The sequence below is a fragment of the Marmota flaviventris genome, chromosome 5 (assembly GCF_047511675.1).
Source record: "Marmota flaviventris isolate mMarFla1 chromosome 5, mMarFla1.hap1, whole genome shotgun sequence".
NCBI lineage: Eukaryota > Metazoa > Chordata > Mammalia > Rodentia > Sciuridae > Marmota > Marmota flaviventris.
Window position 1 is genome coordinate 78,740,613 of NC_092502.1, and position 20,195 is coordinate 78,760,807.

General features: G+C 35.5%; 1 non-coding gene and 1 pseudogene across 1 annotated transcript; both read left to right on the forward strand.

The window, feature by feature from the left end:
- Positions 1–630: 630 nt before the first annotated feature.
- LOC114086437 (RWD domain-containing protein 2B pseudogene) lies at positions 631–1,669 on the forward strand (annotated as a pseudogene).
- Positions 1,670–17,814: 16,145 nt separating this feature from the next.
- On the forward strand, positions 17,815–17,980 carry LOC114086671 (U1 spliceosomal RNA). The gene has a single exon (XR_003581671.1). It is a non-coding gene; the product is annotated as a U1 spliceosomal RNA (small nuclear RNA).
- The last annotated feature ends 2,215 nt before the right edge of the window (positions 17,981–20,195 follow it).

The window sequence follows — 20,195 nt, forward strand, 5'->3', positions numbered from 1 at the left end:
AATTAATAATGGAAAGCTGTGAGAAAAAGAGTGATAAGATTTGATTTGCATTTAGAACAATATTCTTTGCGATGTGAAAGTGGCATGGAAACAGCAACTGGGAAATGACAATGAGGTTTGGGTGGAGAAATACAAGTCTGAAAACTATGACAGAGAAGCACCTGGGGGGTCAGAGAACTACCCTGCTGTTCCAAGTGCAGAGGAGAAAACATGCGGCTACATTCTGGACCAAAAGGTCAGGACAATTCTGAATTTGGGACTCGCTAGCCTCTGTGTGGGTAGGGGGAGCGCTCTCCCATTTCCCCCAAGCCGCTCGCTCCGCAGGACCAGCTGAAGCTTGGAGTCGCCCTGCCCGGGGACTTTGTCTCCTGAGGGGATCTGAGGTAACCCTGTAGCCAGGAAATCGGGGCTTACAGCAGTGATGGAGCCAGGGCTCTAGATGTGTACCCTGATCCTCAGACTAAGTAGCACCAGGAAGACATGAAGGTCGAAGCTTTACGTATAATAGCTGCTTGATAAACTTTTACCAAAGATGGACAAGAATGATGTGAGGACACCACTGATTTAAATAATGATGGTTGATTTTACAAAAGAAAATCTTTTTAAGAAGAAACTTACAGATGTTCAAAAATGATTGTGATAGAGCAAGCAGAGGCCCAGCTCTCTTAGTTAGACCTGCTGGCCAGTATGTATCCTGAGGAGAATGAGTTCATAGTGAATGACCAACTGGCTTTAGCAGAACTGAAAGATCGTATTGAAAAGAAGTCTATGGAGGGGGGCTGGGGATGTGGCTCAAGCGGTAGCGGCTCGCCTGGCATGCATGCGACCCGGGTTCGATCCTCAGCACCACATACAAACAAAGATGTTGTATCCGCCAAAAACTAAAAAAAAAAAAAAAAATCTCTCTCTCTCTCTCTTTAAAAAAAAAAAAAAAGAAGAAGAAGTCTATGGAGGGACGATCTTCAAAAGTTTACTATACCATCAACATGAACCTAGACATGTCTGAGAAATCAATGGAAATATTTTCTCTGGCCTGCATTCTTCCCTTTAAGTACCCTGAAGTTTCTGCCTGAAATTACTGCCAGATAAGTATTATTAAGTAGAACCCAGCAGACCCAGCTGAACACAGATCTGACCGCAGATTTTCCTGCAGGAGAATTGTGGAGGAGATGTCTGTATATTGAATGCCACAGAATGAGTTAGAGAACAGGCTGTCAGCAGAGATGCCCCATCTTCTCCCACCACAGAAAGTATAGTCCAGCTAGTTGATCCCATTCTTATAAGACTTTGCATCTATAGCCATAACATCTATAACAAATGCAAAAGAAAGAATAGTCTAGAGTGGGCCAAGGAGCTTTCCCTGTCTGGGTTTAGCATGCCTGGAAAACTGGGTGTTGTTTATGTGGAAGGTCCACAAAATGCCTGTGAAGAATTCTGGTCCAGACTCAGAAAATTAAACTGGAAGAGAATCTTAATTTGCCATCAAGAAGGCATTCCTTTTGATGGTACAGATGATGAAATGGAAAGACAAAGGAGATTTTCCATTTTTGAAGAAAAAGTGTTCAGTGTTAATGGAGCCAGAGGAAACCACATGGATTTTGGTCATATGTATCAGTTCTTAAAAACCAAAGGATATGGGGATGTTTTCCAGATGTTTTTTTGGTGTTAGAAGGACAGTAACTAAGGAGAAAAGTGGTTGAAAGTATTTTGTCACTGTTAACTTTTTGTTTTTTCCCACTCTTTCTTGAGAGATGAAGTAGTTTTAAGTATAGTGGCACACACTTGTATTCCCAGTGACTCAGGAAGCTGAGGTAGGAGGATCACAAGTTCCAGGCTAAAAACTAAAAAAAAGGTTAGGAGTGTAGCTCTGTGTTGGAGCACTTGCCTGTTTTCAATCCCCAGTACCACAAAATAATTAACTAATCAGTTTTAAGAAAAGAAAGATTAATTTTATTTTAGTTCTATTCTTGAATATTAGGGTAAAAATAAAGCAAGAAAAAGAAGTGTAGTTGATAAAAATGTAATGATTTAAAGAACTGAGTTTCAATTTTTAATCTTTAAGTTATCAACAGAAATTTCTTGACATAAAAATTACCCGTGCGGACAGATCTTAAATATAAAGATGACTAAACACGGATGGGAATAAATAAATGAGTAAAAATAAAGAAATTACTTATATAATGTTGGTGGCACAACTTGTCAGCCATTCACAACACCCCCTTTTCCTTTACCTGCCATCAATAAAGAAGTTGGGAAAACTTAACTGCTCACCTTCACAGCCTGTGTTGCAGCTACAGATACCCTTGGGACACATTTGCAGGGTTTCTGGGAAATACTTGCTTCCCAATAGAAGTGATAAAAGTGGCTAAGCCATCTTTTCCCCTATTTTTGAAATAAATAGTGAAGTTATGGAAGAAACTGGAGTGGTCCTTTCAAACGCGATAAAGGAAAGATCATGGGAACCAAAGAGATACCAGTGCTCATCATGTTGGACTGCTGATCCAGTATCATCCTCTGACTATCTGTAGATATCTTATATGAAATAAAACCAGTTTTATTTAAATTTCCAAAAGAAAGAAGGAAAGTGGCATGGAAGTGGTGGTATGTTAGGATCTAGTTTTGCTTGCAGTCATTTTTGGAGAGGACCAAGCAACACTAACAGAAGGCAAGCACCGTCTATTAGTAAATTGGTTTATAAGCTTGGAAAAATTTCAACACCTTCATAGTTGGGTTTTACATTAAATAACATTAAGACCTGACTCATCAGGTTGTTTGGAGGATTAAATGAACCAATGTGGAGAAAGTGCTGAGTCCATGAGGAGGGGAGCTGCAGTTATGGCTCCTGGTTTCTAGTGTCAGTGACGCAATGGATAGGAGTTCTCTTAATTAAGGTAGGAAATATATAAGATAGGCAGCTTTTGAAGATGACCATGATTATTTCATCTTGGGATGTATGATGTTGAAATTACCAGTGGAAATCTGATTGGAAGAACTTTGGTAAGAGTGTATTGATGTAGTTTTGTTAATTTACATCTCTGGAATATTTTAATGATATCTTAAAAACAGAGAATGTATTAAATGTCAGGAATAGAACATCTGAGCAGAATGACAAAAAAAATCATTAAACTTCCACCACCTCATGTTGTCTGATAGTTATTACAGTATCAATTATTTCTTTACCAATTTATTATTAGAATTCTCCAAAGATGTGCTATGTTCACTCTGCTCATTTCTTCATCTAATACTTGTTTCTGTCCTACATAAATTTGGCTTCATGCACAGTATTCGTACAGAAACAATTTTTCCACATTTTCTTTCTTTTTTTTTTCTTTGTAACGATTTTATTTTATTTTTTTTAATTTTTTATTGTTGGCTATTCAAAACATTACATAGTTCTTGATATATCATATTTCACACTTTGATTCAAGTGGGTTATGAGCTCCCATTTATACCCCATATACAGATTGCAGAATCACATCAGTTACACATCCATTGATTTACATATTGTCATACTAGTGTCTGTTGTGTTCTGCTGCCTTTCCTATCCTCTACTATCCCCCCTCCCCTCCCCTCCCCTCCCCTCTTCTCTCTCTGCCCCCTCTACTGACATTCATTTGTCCCCCTTGTATTATTTTTCCCTTTCCCCTCACTTCCTCTTGTATGTACTTTTGTATAACTCTGAGGGTCTCCTTCCATTTCCATGCAATTTCCCTGTTCTCTCCCTTTCCCTCCCACCTCTCATCCCTGTTTAATGTTAATCTTCTTCTCATGCTCTTCGACCCTACTCTGTTCTTAGTTACTCTCCTTACATCAAAGAAGACATTTGGCATTTATTTTTTAGGGATTGGCTAGCTTCACTTAGCATAATCTGCTCTAATGCCATCCATTTCCCTGTAAATTCTATGATTTTGTCATTTTTTAATGCAGAGTAATACTCCATTGTGTATAAATGCCACATTTTTTTATCCATTCATCTATTGAAGGGCATCTAGGTTGGTTCCACAGTCTTGCTATTGTGAATTGTGCTGCTATGAACATCGGTGTAGCAGTGTCCCTGTAGCATGCTCTTTTTAGGTCTTTAGGGAATAGACCGAGAAGGGGAATAGCTGGGTCAAATGGTGGCTCCATTCCCAGCTTTCCAAGAAATCTCCATACTGCTTTCCAAATTGGCTGCACCAATTTGCAGTCCCACCAGCAATGTACAAGTGTACCCTTTTCCCCACATCCTCGCCAGCACTTGTTGTTGTTTGACTTCATAATGGCTGCCAATCTAACTGGAGTGAGATGGTATCTTAGGGTGGTTTTGATTTGCATTTCTCTGACTGCTAGAGATGGTGAGCATTTTTTCATATACTTGTTGATTGATTGTATGTCCTCCTCTGAGAAGTGTCTGTTCAGGTCCTTGGCCCATTTGTTGATTGGGTTGTTTGTTCTCTTATTGTCTAATTTTTGGAGTTCTTTGTATACTCTGGATATTAGGGCTCTATCTGAAGTGTGAGGAGTAAAGATTTGTTCCCAGGATGTAGGCTCTCTATTTACCTCTCTTATTGTTTCTTTTGCTGAGAAATAACTTTTTAGTTTGAGTAAGTCCCATTTGTTGATTCTAGTTATTAACTTTTGTGCTATGGGTGTCCTATTGAGGAATTTGGAGCCCGACCCCACAGTATGTAGATCGTAGCCAACTTTTTCTTCTATCAGATGGCGTGTCTCTGATTTGATATCAAGCTCCTTGATCCATTTTGAATTCACTTTTGTGCATGGCGAGAGAAAGGGATTCAGTTTCATTTTGTTGCATATGGATTTCCAGTTTTCCCAGCACCATTTGTTGAAGATGCTATCCTTCCTCCATTGCATGCTTTTAGCCCCTTTATCAAATATAAGATAGTTGTAGTTTTGTGGATTGGTTTCTGTGTCCTCTATTCTGTACCATTGGTCCACCCGCCTGTTTTGGTACCAGTACCATGCTGTTTTTGTTACTATTGCTCTGTAGTATAGTTTGAAGTCTGGTATCGCTATACCACCTGATTCACACTTCCTGCTTAGCATTGTTTTTGCTATTCTGGGTCGTTTATTTTTCCATATGAATTTCATGATTGCTTTCTCTATTTCTACAAGAAATGCCGTTGGGATTTTGATTGGCATTGCATTAAACCTATAGAGAACTTTTGGTAATATCGCCATTTTGATGATGTTAGTTCTGCCTATCCATGAACAGGGTATATTTTTCCATCTTCTAAGATCTTCTTCTATTTCTCTCTTTAGGGTTCTGTAGTTTTCATTGTATAAGTCTTTCACCTCTTTTGTTAGGTTGATTCCCAAGTATTTTATTTTTTTTTTTGAAGATATTGTGAATGGAGTGGTTGTCCTCATTTCCATTGCAGAGGATTTGTCGCTGATATACAGGAATGCCTTTGATTTATGCGTGTTAATTTTATATCCTGCCACTTTGCTGAATTCATTTATTAGCTCTAATAGTTTCTTTGTAGACCCTTTTGGGTCTGCTAGGTATAGAATCATGTCATCTGCAAATAGTGATAATTTAAGTTCTTCTTTTCCTATTTTTATGCCTTTAATTTCTTTCGTCTGTCTAATTGCTCTGGCCAGTGTTTCGAGAACTATGTTGAACAGAAGTGGTGAGCGAGGGCATCCCTGTCTTGTTCCAGATTTTAGAGGGAATGCCTTCAATTTTTCTCCATTCAGAATGATGCTAGCCTGAGGCTTAGTATAGATTGCTTTTACAATATTGAGGTATGTTCCTGTTATCCCTAGTTTTTCTAGAGTTTTGAACATAAAGGGATGCTGTTCTTTGTCGAATGCTTTTTCCGCATCTATCGAGATGATCATATGGTTCTTATTTTTAAGTCTATCGATGTGGTGAATAACATTTATTGATTTCCGTATATTGAACCAGCCTTGCATCCCAGGGATGAATCCTACTTGATCATGGTGCACAATTTTTTTGATCTGTTTTTGTATCCGATTCGCCAGAATTTTATTGAGGATTTTTGCATCTAGGTTCATTAGAGATATTGGTCTGTAGTTTTCTTTCTTTGAAGTGTCTTTGTCTGGTTTAGGTATCAGGGTGATGTTGGCCTCGTAGAATGAATTTGGAAGTTCTCCCTCTTTTTCTATTTCCTGAAGTAGCTTGAAAAGTATTGGTATTAGTTCCTCTTTAAAAGTTTTGTAAAACTCTGCTGTATACCCATCCAGTCCTGGGCTTTTCTTAGTTGGTAGTCTTTTGATGGTTTCTTCTATTTCCTCAATTGATATTGGTCTGTTTAGGTTTTCTATATCCTCCTGACTCAATCTGGGCAGATCATATGACTTAAGAAATTTATTGATGCCTTCACTATCTTCTAATTTATTGGAGTGTAAGGATTCAAAATAATTTTTGATTATGTTCTGTATATCTGAAGTGTCTGTTGTGATATTGCCTTTTTTATCCCGTATGCTAGTAATTTGAGTTCTCTCTCTTCTTCTCTTCACTAGCATGGCTAAGGGTCTGTCGATTTTGTTTATTTTTTCAAAGAACCAACTTTTAGTTTTGTCAATTTTTTCAATTGTTTCTTTTGTTTCGATTTCATTAATTTCAGCTCTGATTTTAATTATTTCTTGCCTTCTACTTCTTTTGCTGTTGTTTTGCTCTTCTTTTTCTAGGATTTTGAGATGAAGTATGAGATCATTTATTTGTTGGTTTTTTCTTTTTTTAAGGAATGAACTCCAAGCAATGAATTTTCCTCTTAGAACTGCTTTCAATGTGTCCCATAGATTCCGATATGTTGTGTCTGTGTTTTCATTAATCTCTAAGAATTTTTTAAATTCCTCCTTGATGTCTTCTATAACCCATTGATCATTCAGTAACCTATTGTTCATTCTCCAAGTGATGTATTCTTTTTCCTTCCTTCTTTTATCGTTGATTTTCAGTTCCATTCCATTATGATCAGATAGGATGCATGGTATTATCTCTACTCCTTTATATTGTCTAAGAGTTGCCCTGTGACATAATATATGATCTATTTTTGAGAAGGATCCATGTGCTGCTGAGAAAAAAGTGTAACTGCTTGATGTTGGGTGGTATATTCTATATATGTCAATTAAGTCTAGGTTATTAATTGTGTTATTGAGTTCTATAGTTTCCTTATTCAACTTTTGTTTGGAAGATCTGTCCAGTGGCGAGAGAGGTGTGTTGAAGTCTCCCATGATTATTGTATGGTGGTTTATTAGACTCTTGAACTTGAGAAGAGTTTGTTTGATGAACATAGCTGCACCATTGTTTGGGGCATCTATATTTATGATTGTTATGTCTTGTTGGTGTATGGTTCCCTTAAGCAGTATGTAGTGTCCCTCTTTATCCCTTTTGATTAACTTTGGCTTGAAATCTATTTTATTTGATATGAGTATGGACACTCCTGCTTGTTTCCGAAGTCCATATGAGTGATATGAGTTTTCCCAACCTTTCACCTTCAGCCTATGTATGTCTTTTCCTATCAAATGCGTCTCCTGTAGGCAGCATATTGTTGGGTCTTGTTTTGTGATCCATTCTACTAGCCTGTGTCTCTTGATTGGTGAGTTTAAGCCATTAACATTTAGGGTTATTATTGAGATATGGGTTGTTCTTCCAGCCATATTTGTTTATTTATGTTACTAAACATGGTTTGTTTTCCTCTTTGATTATTTTTCCCCCCTTTACTGTCCTACCTCCCACTGTTGGTTTTCATTGTTATTTTCCATTTCCTCTTCCTGTAATGTTTTGGCGAGGATGTTTTGAAGAGATGGTTTTCTAGCTGCAAATTCTTTTAACTTTTGTTTATCGTGGAAGGTTTTAATTTCATCTTCCATCCTGAAGCTTAATTTTGCTGGAAACACAATTCTTGGTTGGAACCCATTTTCTTTCAGTGTTTGAAATATGTTATTCCAGTATCTTCTAGCTTTCAGAGTCTGTGTTGAAAGATCAGCTGTTATCCTGATTGGCTTACCCCTAAATGTGATCTGCTTCCTTTCTCTTGTAGCTTTTAAAATTCTCTCCTTATTCTGTATGTTGGGCATCTTCATTATAATGTGTCTAGGTGTGGGTCTCTTATGATTTTGCACATTCGGCGTCCTGTAGGCTTCTAGGATTTGGGATTCTGTCTCATTCTTCAAGTCTGGGAAGTTTTCTCGTATTATTTTATTGAATAGATTGCTCATTCCTTTGGTTTGAAACTCTGTCCCTTCCTGTATCCCAATGACTCTTAAATTTGGTCTCTTGATGTTATCCCATATTTCTTGGATGTTCTGCTCATGGTTTCTTAACAGTCTTGCTGAGCTGTCTATGTTCTTTTCAAGTTGAAATACTTTATCTTCATTGTCTGATGTTCTATCTTCTAAGTGTTCTACTCTGCTGGTAGTATTCTCCATTGAGTTTTTAAGTTGGTTTATTGCTTCCTGCATTTCTAGGATTTCTGTTTGTTTGTTTTTTATAACCTCTATCTCCCTATATAGTTGATCTTTTGCTTCTTGGATTTGTTTATGTAATTCATTGTTGAAGTGATCTTTCATTGTCTGATTTTGCTGTCTGATGTCTTCCTTGAGACTCCAGATCATCTGAAGCATGTATATCCTGAATTCTTTATCTGACATTCCATCTGCTGCAGCTATTACCTCTTCTAACGTTGAGTTGACCTGCAATGCTTGTGGACCTTTCTTTCCTTGTCTCTTCATACTGTTCGCGTTCCTTTCTACTTGGTGAAACTGTTGTGCTATTGAATTTTCCCCCTATATATTTATATTGGTCTTATATAGTTGCAAAGTCTCCCTCGCAGGCGCGGGCGGCGGCTCTGCCCCTCCTCCAATTGGGGCAATGTGCCTACCACGCCGGCAGGCCACTGGGCCTGCTCTGCCAGTCGATAGCAGGTCCACCTACCTTGCAGGCGTGGGCGGCGGCTCTGTCCCTCTGCGGGCCGCTAGGCTTGTTCTGTCGGTGGTCGCAGTTCTGCCTACTTTGCAGGCGCAGGCAGCGGCACTGCCCCTCTGCAGGCCTCTGGGGTTGTTCTGCCAGTGGGTCGCAGGTCTGCCTACCTTGCAGGCGCGGGGGGGGGGGGGGGCGGCTCTACCCTTCCTCAGGCCACTGGGCCTGTTCTGTCTGTCGGTTGCAGGTCTGGCCTGTTCTGTTGGTGGTCACAATTCCGTCTACCTTGCAGGCACGGGGGGAGGGGGCGGCTCTGCCTCTCAGCAGGCCATTGCTCCTCTTCTGCCGGTGGGTCGCAGGCCCGCCTACCTTGCAGGAGTGATTGGAAGCTCTGCCCCTCCGCTGGCCACTGGGCCTTTTCTGTCGGTGGTCACAGTTCCTCCTACCTGGCAAGCGCGGGGGGTGGGGGGCGGCTCTGCCCCTCAGCAGGCCGCTGGGCCTGCTCTGTGGGTGGTCACAGTTCCGTCTACCTTGCTGGGGCAGGGGGAGGGGGCGGCTCTGTCTCTCAGCAGGCCACTGCTCCTCTTCTGCCCAAATTTTCCTTCTTTCCACATCCAGACCAATACTTACTAAGCTTTATCTATTTGGTAATAGCAATAACAGCTGTAGTGCTATCTCTGTGTGACTTTAATTTGTATTTCCTTTATGAATAGAGCTTTTGAGCAGCTTTTTCATATATTTCTTGATAAAATAACTTCTTCATGCATTCCTACTGGGATTTTCCAGTTATTATATTATTTAACTTCTCTTCTTTACTTTTCAAACATTTGAAAATACTCATATTTTTTTATCTGTTCATATTTTTACATGCTTAAGTGATATTTCTCTTCCCATTTGGAACACTTTTCACTTAATAGCTTGTTCCTACCTTATCAGATTTTAAAACTTCAAAGTAATTTTTAATTTACACATTTTTCTCCTTTGAAGGGATCAAATCACCTACCATTTTGAAAATAAAGATCTCATTATTCACCACTTCTATTCACTACATTTTTTGTGCACAACAATTATACTGAATAATAGGTTTCATTGTGGCATATTGGACATGCACACAATTTGATCAGTTTGAATCCTTACTATCTTTCCTTATTCTCTCTTCTTCTCCTTCTCCCTCATCACTTTTTGTTACCTTACTGGACTACCTTATATGTCCATGAGGTGTCTTTTTACCTGTTTTGTTCTCTAGCTTCCACTTATGAGAAAAATGTGTGAGCCTTGACTTATTCTGGTTTATTTCATTTAACATGATGCTCTCCAGTATCATCCATTTTCCTGCAAATTATGTAATTTTGTTCTTCCTCATGACTGAAAATGACATTATGCATGTATGCCACAGGCTTTGTTTTTTTTTAAAAAATCCATTTCTCTGCTGATAGACACTAGGCTGGTTCCATAAACTGTAATTGTGGAATTATAAACATAGATATGTATGTGTTGCTATGATATGATGACTATAATTCTCTGGGGGTAAACACCAAGGAATGGTATAGGTGGATCATATGGTGGTTCCATTCCTGTATTTTGAGGAAACATCATACTGATTTTCATAGTAACTGTACTAATTTATAGTTCTACCAGTACTGTATGTTAGTTCCCCTTTTCCTGTGTACTCATTATCATTTATTGCTATTTGTATTTTTGATGATTGCCATTCTAACTGGAGTGAAATAAAATTTCAATGTAGTTTTGTAATTTTTGGCCATTTGTACTTCTTTGCGAAGTGTTGGTTAAGTTCATTTGCCCATTAGTTGAACAGGTTACTTGTTTTGTTTGTAGTGAGTTTTTTTTTTTTTTTTTGTGAGTTCTTTTCGTATTCTGCATATTAAACCTCTATCAAAAGAGTATCCTGAATTTTTTTTTTCTCCCATTTTGTATGGTCTCTCTTTGAGCTGTTTAGTTGTTGTTTGTTTGTTTGTTTTCCAATACAGAAGTTTCTAGTTTGGTGGCTTCCTATTTATTAACTCTTGGTTTTATTTCCCTGAGCAATAGGAGTCCTACTGAGAAAGTTGGTAACAATACCTGTATGTTGAAATTCTTCCACTGTAGCTAAAAAATTTCTAGTCTTATTCCTAGGTATTTGATGCATTTTGAATTGACTTTTGTGTAGGGTGAGAGATGGAGATATAGTTTTAATCTTTCAAACTAGATACCAGGTTTTCCCAGTACTTGGTAATGAGGCCATCCTTTCCTCAAAATAAATTTGTGGCACCTTTGTTAAGAATCAGATAAAGGTAGCTGTGGGATTTGTTTCTGTGTCCTCCATTCTGTTTCATTGGTCTACATGTCTATTTTTGTGCCAATACTAAGCTTTTTCCATTACTGTAGTTCTGTAGTACAATTTGAATTTGGATATTGTGATAATTCCAGTTTTTTGGATTTTTTTTTTTTTTTTTTTTTTTTTTTTTTTTTGCCAATTGCTTTGGCTATATTGGATCTTTTGTTGTTCCATATAAGTTGTAGGCTTGCATTTTCCTTTTTAAAATTTTTTAATTGATTTTTTAATATATGATAGTGGAATGCATTAAAATTCATATTACACATATAGAGTACTATTTTTTCATCTCTCTGGTTGTCTACAAAATATATTCACATCAATTTGTGTCTTCATACATGTACTTTGGATAATGATGTCCATCACATGCCACCATCATTTCTAACCCCTGCCCCCTCCACTTCCCTCCCACCCCTCTGCCCTATCTAGAGTTCTTCTATTCCTCCCATGCTCTGCCTCCCTACCCCACTATGAATCAGCCTCCTTATATCAGAGAAAACATTGGTATTTGTTCTTGTGGGATTGGCTAACTTCACTTAGCATTATCTTCTCCAATGCCATCCATTTACCTGCAAATACCATGATTTTATTCTCTTTTATTGCTGAGTAATATTCCATTGTGTGTATATATATATATATATATATATATATATATATGCCACTTTTTTTATGCATTCATCTACTGAAGGGCATCTAGGTCGGTTCCACAGTTTAGCTATTGTGAATTGTGCTGCTATAAACATTGATTGATTTTGTCTGTTCATGTACATCGGAGACTTTCCATCTTATGATGTATGTATATATTTATTTATTTATATTTATTTTTTTAATTTTTTGTAGTTGTAGATGGACAGAATACCTTTATTTTATGTGTTAATTTTTATGTGGTACTGAGGATCAAATCCAGTGTCTCACCCATGCTGGGCAAGTGCTCTACCACTGAGCCACAACCCCAATGCCATTCTGGTGTTTTGATTTACTTTTTCAGCATTCTATAATTTTGCTTGTGGAAGTTTTTTATTTCTTTCTTAGGTTTATTTTTAAGTATTTTGTTTTATTTTATTAGAATTTATTTTTAATATATTTCAAAACTGATATATATTATTAAAATAAATGTAAATGATTTTTTTCAAATGCTTTTTAAAATCTATTGAGATGACCATGTAATATTTTTCCTGCATCCTATTTATATAGTGCATTACAAATATTGATTTTTGTAAGTTGAACTATCTTTGCATCCCTGCAATGAAACCAACATGATCCTGATGTACAGTCTCCTTAATATATTGCTGGTTTTGATTTGTTAATATTTTATTAAAAATTTTTTGCATCTATGCTCATTGAGGATATTGGTCTGTAGTTTTCTTTCCTGGAAATCTCCTTATCTAGTTTGGGTATCAGGATGAAACTGGTTTCATAGATTGAATTTGAGACCGTTTCTATCCTTTCTATTTTATGGAATAATTTTAGGAGCTTGGAATTAGCTCTCTGTAAAGGTATGGTAGAATTCATCTGTGAATCCATCTGGTCCTGGATTTTTTTATTTTTATTTTTATTTATTTATTTATTTATTTTTTTTTTTTGAGGACACATTATTACTGCTTTAGTCTCATTGCTTGGTATTTATCCGTTTGTGTTTTCTATATCCTCTTGGTTCAATTTTGGTAGTTCATAAGTATCTAGAAATCTACCCATTTTTTCTGGATTTTCCAATTCCTTGGAATGACTTTCAAAGTCATTCTTGTTTTTGTTCTCAAAGAATAAAATTTGTTTCATTAATCTTTGATTTTTTTAAAAAATTTTCTAATGTATCAGTTTCAACTCTGATATTCATTATTTCTTTCCTTCTACAGTTTTTGGGAAAGGCTTGTTCTTCCAAGACCATAAGATGCATCATTAGGTTCTTTATTTGGGATCTGGTCATTGATGACGGGACTTCCTCTTCCTTTCTTTATGCTAAGGTTTTAGCAGGGTTAGGTTGTGTATAGAGTAAGGTATGTTGGGCTGGGGTTTTCAGCTGCAGAACATCTTCCCAATGAACTTGAAGGGTCACACTAGATTTCTAACAATTCACAAAAAAGAGGGAAATAATAATAACAACAGCAGTGAATGATATACATTAATGTAAATGCCAGGTGTCAACTATGACATCCACAACACTTAAAATCACAAAACTAGAATTAGTAATAATAATAATAATAATAATTTAGCATTAATAATAACAATATTTATGACAGCAATAATAACAAAGAGCAATTAAATAGATATGCATTAAAGTATAAACCAGATGTTGATTATAACATCTAAGATACTAATAACTACAATAGTATGGATGGTGGGGACAGAAATTTCATAAACTAGGTAATTTTAATAGATTACAAAAGTACAGTTTAATTAAAAAGAAGAAAATGTGACAAAAGACAAAAGAAAGTCTCAAATTTTAAAAATGTAAAAAAGAGATAAAGAAGAAGAGAGAGGTTAAAAAAAGAAAAAAAAAAAAAAAGAGGGCTAGAAAATAAAAGCCATAAAGCAAGAATAAAAGGGGGAGAGAAGAAGAGAAAGAGTAACAAAAAAGCACATTAATTCTCAAAAAACAAAGCAAAATATTAAAAGTCTAGTAAAAAGTAATAATGATAAAAAGCAAACAAGAAGAAAATATGTGCATATATGTACATGCATATGTTCACATATTTTTCATATATATGTATGTAGATATATATATATATATATATATATATATATATATATATATATCTACATACATATATTTATACACATATGAACAATTAGCAACTACAACAACAAAAATTCTAAGTGAAAAATAAAACATTATCTCTGCTGAGGTAGTTGGAACTGTGAACAGGGATGGGCACTCACTGCTTGTGCTAGATTGACCTTCTCTTCTTTCTGGTTCTTCTTGGGCTTCTTGTTTCTTACAGAGAGAAAGGACTAGAGGTTGTTTTCCACATTTCTGTGTTGCTCTCTATTTGGCATCTGTAGTGGCCTGGGACTGAGGCTGGTTGAAAATTTACTACATCTTTCTGAAAATTGCTGTATTAAAATTTGGTTTCAATGATAAGCCTTTATCCTTGTCTCTTTTAAATTCTGCTGTGTCCTGCCTTTATTGTTGGCAAGCTCACCAGTCTCTACGCTATTTTATATATATAAACTCATCAAGATTCTCTTACCCTCCATAATCTCCCTAAGTTTTTGTGTCTGAGTTTACAGCCTCGGCTGCTACTTGTATATAAATTACTAAAGAATGTCTCCAATCCAGAAGTTATTTTTTATCTTGAACTATTTATCTCATATTCACTTGAATTTTTTATTTGGATATTCAAAGTTCTCACATCTTTTTTGTTTTTGTTTTTTGCTGTTCATTTATTTTTCTTAAGCTCCATTTACTTCTTTATAGTTCAAGCTATGGAATTTTCTTGTTTGAATCACTGAAGTAATGTCCTATTCTGTTCTCATAGATATCCTGCTACCACAAACAGCATTCTCCATTTAAATAACTATAGTTACAAAGTAAATTTTCTGCTTAAACTATTTGTTTTTCTACCGAGTTAGTATATATTATATGCCAGATAGGTGCCACACTCCAAGTACAAAGAACATATGGTAAGCAAACAGAAAAATTCCTCAGTTGAATAGATTTTACAGTCTGAAAGGGAAAACCTTATAGTACAACACACATTCATATATACAAAATGAATTGTAAGGTAGAATATATGTTTCAGAGGCTGGGCTTGGTGGCATATGCCTTTAATCCCAGTGGCTCTAGAGGCTGAGGCAGAAGGACCACAATTCAAAGCCAGCTTCAGCAATTTAGCAAGACCCTAAGCAATTCAGTGAGAGTCTCTATCTCTCTCTCTCTCTCTCTCTCTCTCTCTCTCTCACACACACACACACACACACACACACACACACACAAAGGGCTTGGGATGTGGCTCAGTGACTCAGTAGTTAAGTGCCCTTGGGTTCGATCCCTGGTATATATATATATTAGAGAGAAAAGAAAAAAAAAAAAACATAGGGAAAAGTGCAGTGCTCTTTTATTTCTTGGTGGCTTCTCTGTTGAAGCAAAATTTGAGAAGGATGGCAATAAAGGGAGAAGACAAAGACATCTGCATTTGGAAGAAGAACATCTCAGCAATAAGAATAGCTAGATAAAGGTCCTGATTGGGAGACATTCTTGGCTGGAAAAATGAATTGCCAGTCAGTAAACCAAGGTAAAAAGCATCATGGTGAGAGTTTGGAAAGAGCAGGGGATGCAAAGAGGATGGTACAAAATGAGGGAAAGTTTCTTAAAGCTAGGGAAGAATTCCAGATTTTAAACTAAGGGCAGTGTGACACACTGGATAATTGTGAATAGGCAACACTAAGTTATGGATTTATATTTTAAGGCAATCTCTTAGACTATTTACAGATAAAAAGATTTTAGGAACACAAAAACAAAAGCAGCAAGACAAATTAGGAATAATGCAATGACTCAGAGAAACAGATATGACCTAGGGTGGAAAAATGAAGGTAAAAATGTGAATAAATTAAGCAGATATTTTGATAGTTAAATACAGAGACATTTTAATGCATTAGGTGTGTGATATAAGAGAATGAGAAGCAAGAAGAATGATTATAAATATTTTTCTTGAGCAATCAACTGAATTATTATACAATTGCTGGAGGAGGGAACAAAGACAAGTCTTGGGGAGGTTCGAAAGTGCTGTCTTGAAGTGTTAAGTTTGTGGTGCCTAGCAGACACATAAAGTGCATTGGTGACTGTGCAGGCAGGCATGTTAGCCAGGAACTCAAGGATGAGGCTGGAGTTAGAGATCTAAATTAGCCATCCAATAGCAAATACATGGTATTTTTTAAGAATGGGACTAAATATGATTGCACCTTAACAAAAATAAGTATTAAAGTCTAACTGGCCAGGCAGTCTGAAACTGACTCTACAGAAGCCACCAGAAAATTGGACATACTAATATGTACACATTGTATAAATACATAAATGAATTCATTTCCATAGAAATTGTAATACAGAGTAAGTTTGATCAAAAAGAATAGGAATTGTTTCTTTTTCTTTCTCCTTCCCCAACCCCCAACCCCCACCTTTGTTTCTTATTTATTAGATACCCACTGTTGATCCAGGTCAGCAGGCCAAAACTTTAAGACAAGCCTTTGACAGCATCCTCTCTGATAAAGTACTAAAATTTCTGTAAAGGAGAAATAATACCACAATTCCTCACTTCACATTTGACTCCAGTATACACAACTCTTTGAGAGTCATTGAAATATGTGTATCCACTTCTAGTGAGAGACATGACATATGAGTTACAATTTTGTAAGACAAGGAACTGGATATTTAAACTGCTCTACAATTATAGGCATTTATCATTAAATTAGAGAAGCATAGATTAGTATAAGTGTAGTATCATTCCTAAATCACCTGAAATTATTAACAATTTCATAATGTCTTGTATTTATTGCAGTTAATCAATTTTTCTTAATTTACTTAAGTATTATAGTACATGTGTGTTCCAAATTTCTCTTCAGTGGTCTGCAGGTGCCAAGAGTTTGAGAAATATTGCATTAATGATTGGTTTAATTTGTGAAACAACTATTTCAAATATACTCCAGTAGTATGTAACTAAAATACTATCATTTACCCATTCTCTTGGAATATATTCTTTGTTTATGAAAAACCAAAGTATTTGATGATTGAGAAAAATAGCGCTTTTCCAGGATCCAAAAACCACATGCAGCTTCTATCAAATTCTTCATATATTTAGCTGATAATAAATGCCAGGTTGTAGTTGAGTCAGGGGTTTTAAAAATAAATTTCATATATGATCCATCAAAGAATACTTTTGTTAACAAAAATAAATACATTGACCAATTATTCTAAAAGATGTTAAATCCACTTTAAAATAATTATGTATGGTAATTTCTCTCCTTTGTGAGAAATAAATGTTTTGTACTAAATCTTGTAGGGTGCCCCTTTTTTCCTCCATAGAATTAAGGAAAAGAAGAACAAGAATTAAAGGAAATATTCATATGGTAACGGATTAGGAGATTGGACCCAGGGACACTTAACCTTTCAGCCATATCCCCAGCACTGTTTTGATAGGGTCTTTCTGAGTTTTTTAGGACTTCACTAAGTTGCTGAAGCTGACCTTGAAATCATGATTCTCTTGCCTCAGCCTTCTAAGCTGTATTTCTATTTATTTGAATTCAAGATCTCTCCTTCCCTTAAAGATAGTCATAAGAATATTTGTGGAAAAACTGTATTCAACTTTTTCTAATAGAAAACTATAACGTATTGAAACCATCCCCATTTTTTAACTTCTAAAATGCTTTCAACTAATCAGTTAGGCATGAAATTCTTGAAATAAAACATGCCTTCAAATCTTTCTCTTCCTAAACCTGAAAATAAAAATTGCCAACTTCAGGGGAATTTGCAACACTAAAAACTAATATTTTATAGGAGTTCAATGTAACAATAAAAAATGGTAGATATGTCTAGAAACAGAAAGAAGGTTCATTAGATTTCATGTTTAATTTAGCCACAGATCTATTTAAGAGAATCATATGAATACTTACCTGGCAGGGGAGATGCCATGGTCACAAAGGTGATTTTTCCAGGATTAGGTTTATCCATTACACTCCAGATAGGCTGACCCCTGTGATTTTCCCAGATGTAAAAGCTGGCAGCATAGTTTTTGGTAGTGGGGGACTACGTGTGTTTGTGCTTTCCCATGTCTAAAAAAAAAAAAAAAAAAAAAAAAAAAAGAGAAAGTAAGAAAGAACAGAATGAATGAACAGAAAGAAAACCACATGAAAAGAAGTTTCTAAATTAATGGGTTAATCTATATTTCCTCAAAAATGCTTCCAAAGAGCAGAATCTTTTACTTTTATTTTATTTCAGTATCTCCTCTAATCTTCCAATTTGGGGATTTTTAATCTGATTATGATTAGGTTTATAAAGATATAATCATATTACCTTAGTTGTCAGACAAAAATGAACCACGAAAGCAAGGTTTCAGTTTGTAGCATTTTCTTTACTAGAAAATTCATCATCATATCTCATACCTCAGCTATGAAGAAGGATGAGGGAGGAAAAGAAGGAAGCCAAGTAGAAGGGAAGGGATGGAGAAAGGAAGGAAAGCAAGGAGAGGGAAAAAGTCCAAAGAAGGGGGGAAAAAAAGGCTTCTTAGTCTGGTTCATTATAACTATTTTTTGATTTGGGTCTAAAAGTTAATATAAATATCAGGTAAAATTCATTGGACTCATTTTTCTTATATTAGTAAGTGCTCATATTCAATTGTCTAATTTAGAATTTCACTGAAATATCTACAAATAAAGCTATGCATCTCAGTGATAATAGTTCTAAACTGCATTAAGCACCTAATCTGCTTACTATAACTTTATAGCCCAATAGCAATTTTGAAAAGTGGTCTTTATTTCGGAAATTCTAAAAATTTAAAAGCAGCAGCTACCAACAACAGGATGGCTTTGGAATGAAGTGGATAATAACAATCTTTCAGGAACCAAATTAATTAGCTGCCACACTTTCCTAAGGAGAAAGTTTATACTTGCACATTTCTCAGAAGATATTAATTTGACAAAAGGACCATGACTAAACAACTTAGCCTGCTTAGGATCATTTAACAGGGTATAATGAAATAGAACCATATATTGATAGACTGAATTTCTTTTGCTAGGAGTAGACAATATTCTCATACTACAAATAGAAGACATTTGTAGAAAGATCCCATTACTTAAAATTCCTCTAGGGTTCTTTTTATTTTATTTGCTAGAAAATATAATTTCAAAATAATTCCAAAGCAATATCAATTTTCAATTATTAATAGATAAGGTTGAAACAACAATAACAGTTTGAAGAAGAAAGACAAATGCAAGGGAAATATTTTCTGTCCCATCTTTAATTCCCAGACTTTCAAAATCTTCACTGTAGTACTTAAGAATTGGATTGAGGAATTTAATGATATTTTGTAAGAATATTTTCAGTATCCATACAATACAAATTTAGTGAACATACATATAATTGTTTGAAAGAGTTTGGCTTAGAATTTCAAGATGAAATAGTTCTTTTAAAATATAATCAAGGAATTTTAGAGCTACTTTCTTTTAAGACAGTGTTCTAAACTATGAAAGGCTAAGTGACAGGAAGACTGCCTTAAGATCTTTTAAGAGAGGCAAAATGATTTGATGTTTCCCAAGTTCCAACACAGTTGCTTATGAATATGATTCTTGCATTTGCTTATAGAGTATTTATTGTAACTTCACACAGGAAATTACTATGCATCAGTATCCTCCTAGATGGATCCAATCATAGTAGTGCTTTAGTATGTTTGTAAATAATTGACTTAGAACCAAGCTTAGTTTAGTGCATGGAAAGCAATTAAAAATATAGCATAATATGTAAATATATACTATATAATAGTAATATGCTACATTTATACATACATTCCTATCCTGGTTTTTGGCATATGTGTGTATGCATGTGTGTGCATGTATATGTGTTTATGTATATATTTGCACACACATATATACATATGTATATATAATATTGAACATTTTCTTTTTAAATAACTGTTGGCCATTTGCGTGTCCTCTTTTGAGAAATGTCATTTGGGTCCCCTCCTTGGTTTTAATAGGTTGTTTTCTTGCTATTGAGTCCTTTGAACTCCTTAAATATTCTGGATATTAACACTTTACTGGATGTATTGCTTTCATATATTTTCTCCCAGTGCACAAATTATCTTTGTGTATTGCTGATTATTTTCTGTGTGGATACAGTTTAGTTTGATATAATCCCATTTGTAAACTTTTGCTTTTGTTGATTGAATTTTGATGATCAAATCCAAAATCATTGAAGAGCAATGTTGATCAGTTTTGTTTTTATTTATTCTATTTCTAATACTAGTTTTACAGCCTCAGGTAAATCTCCAG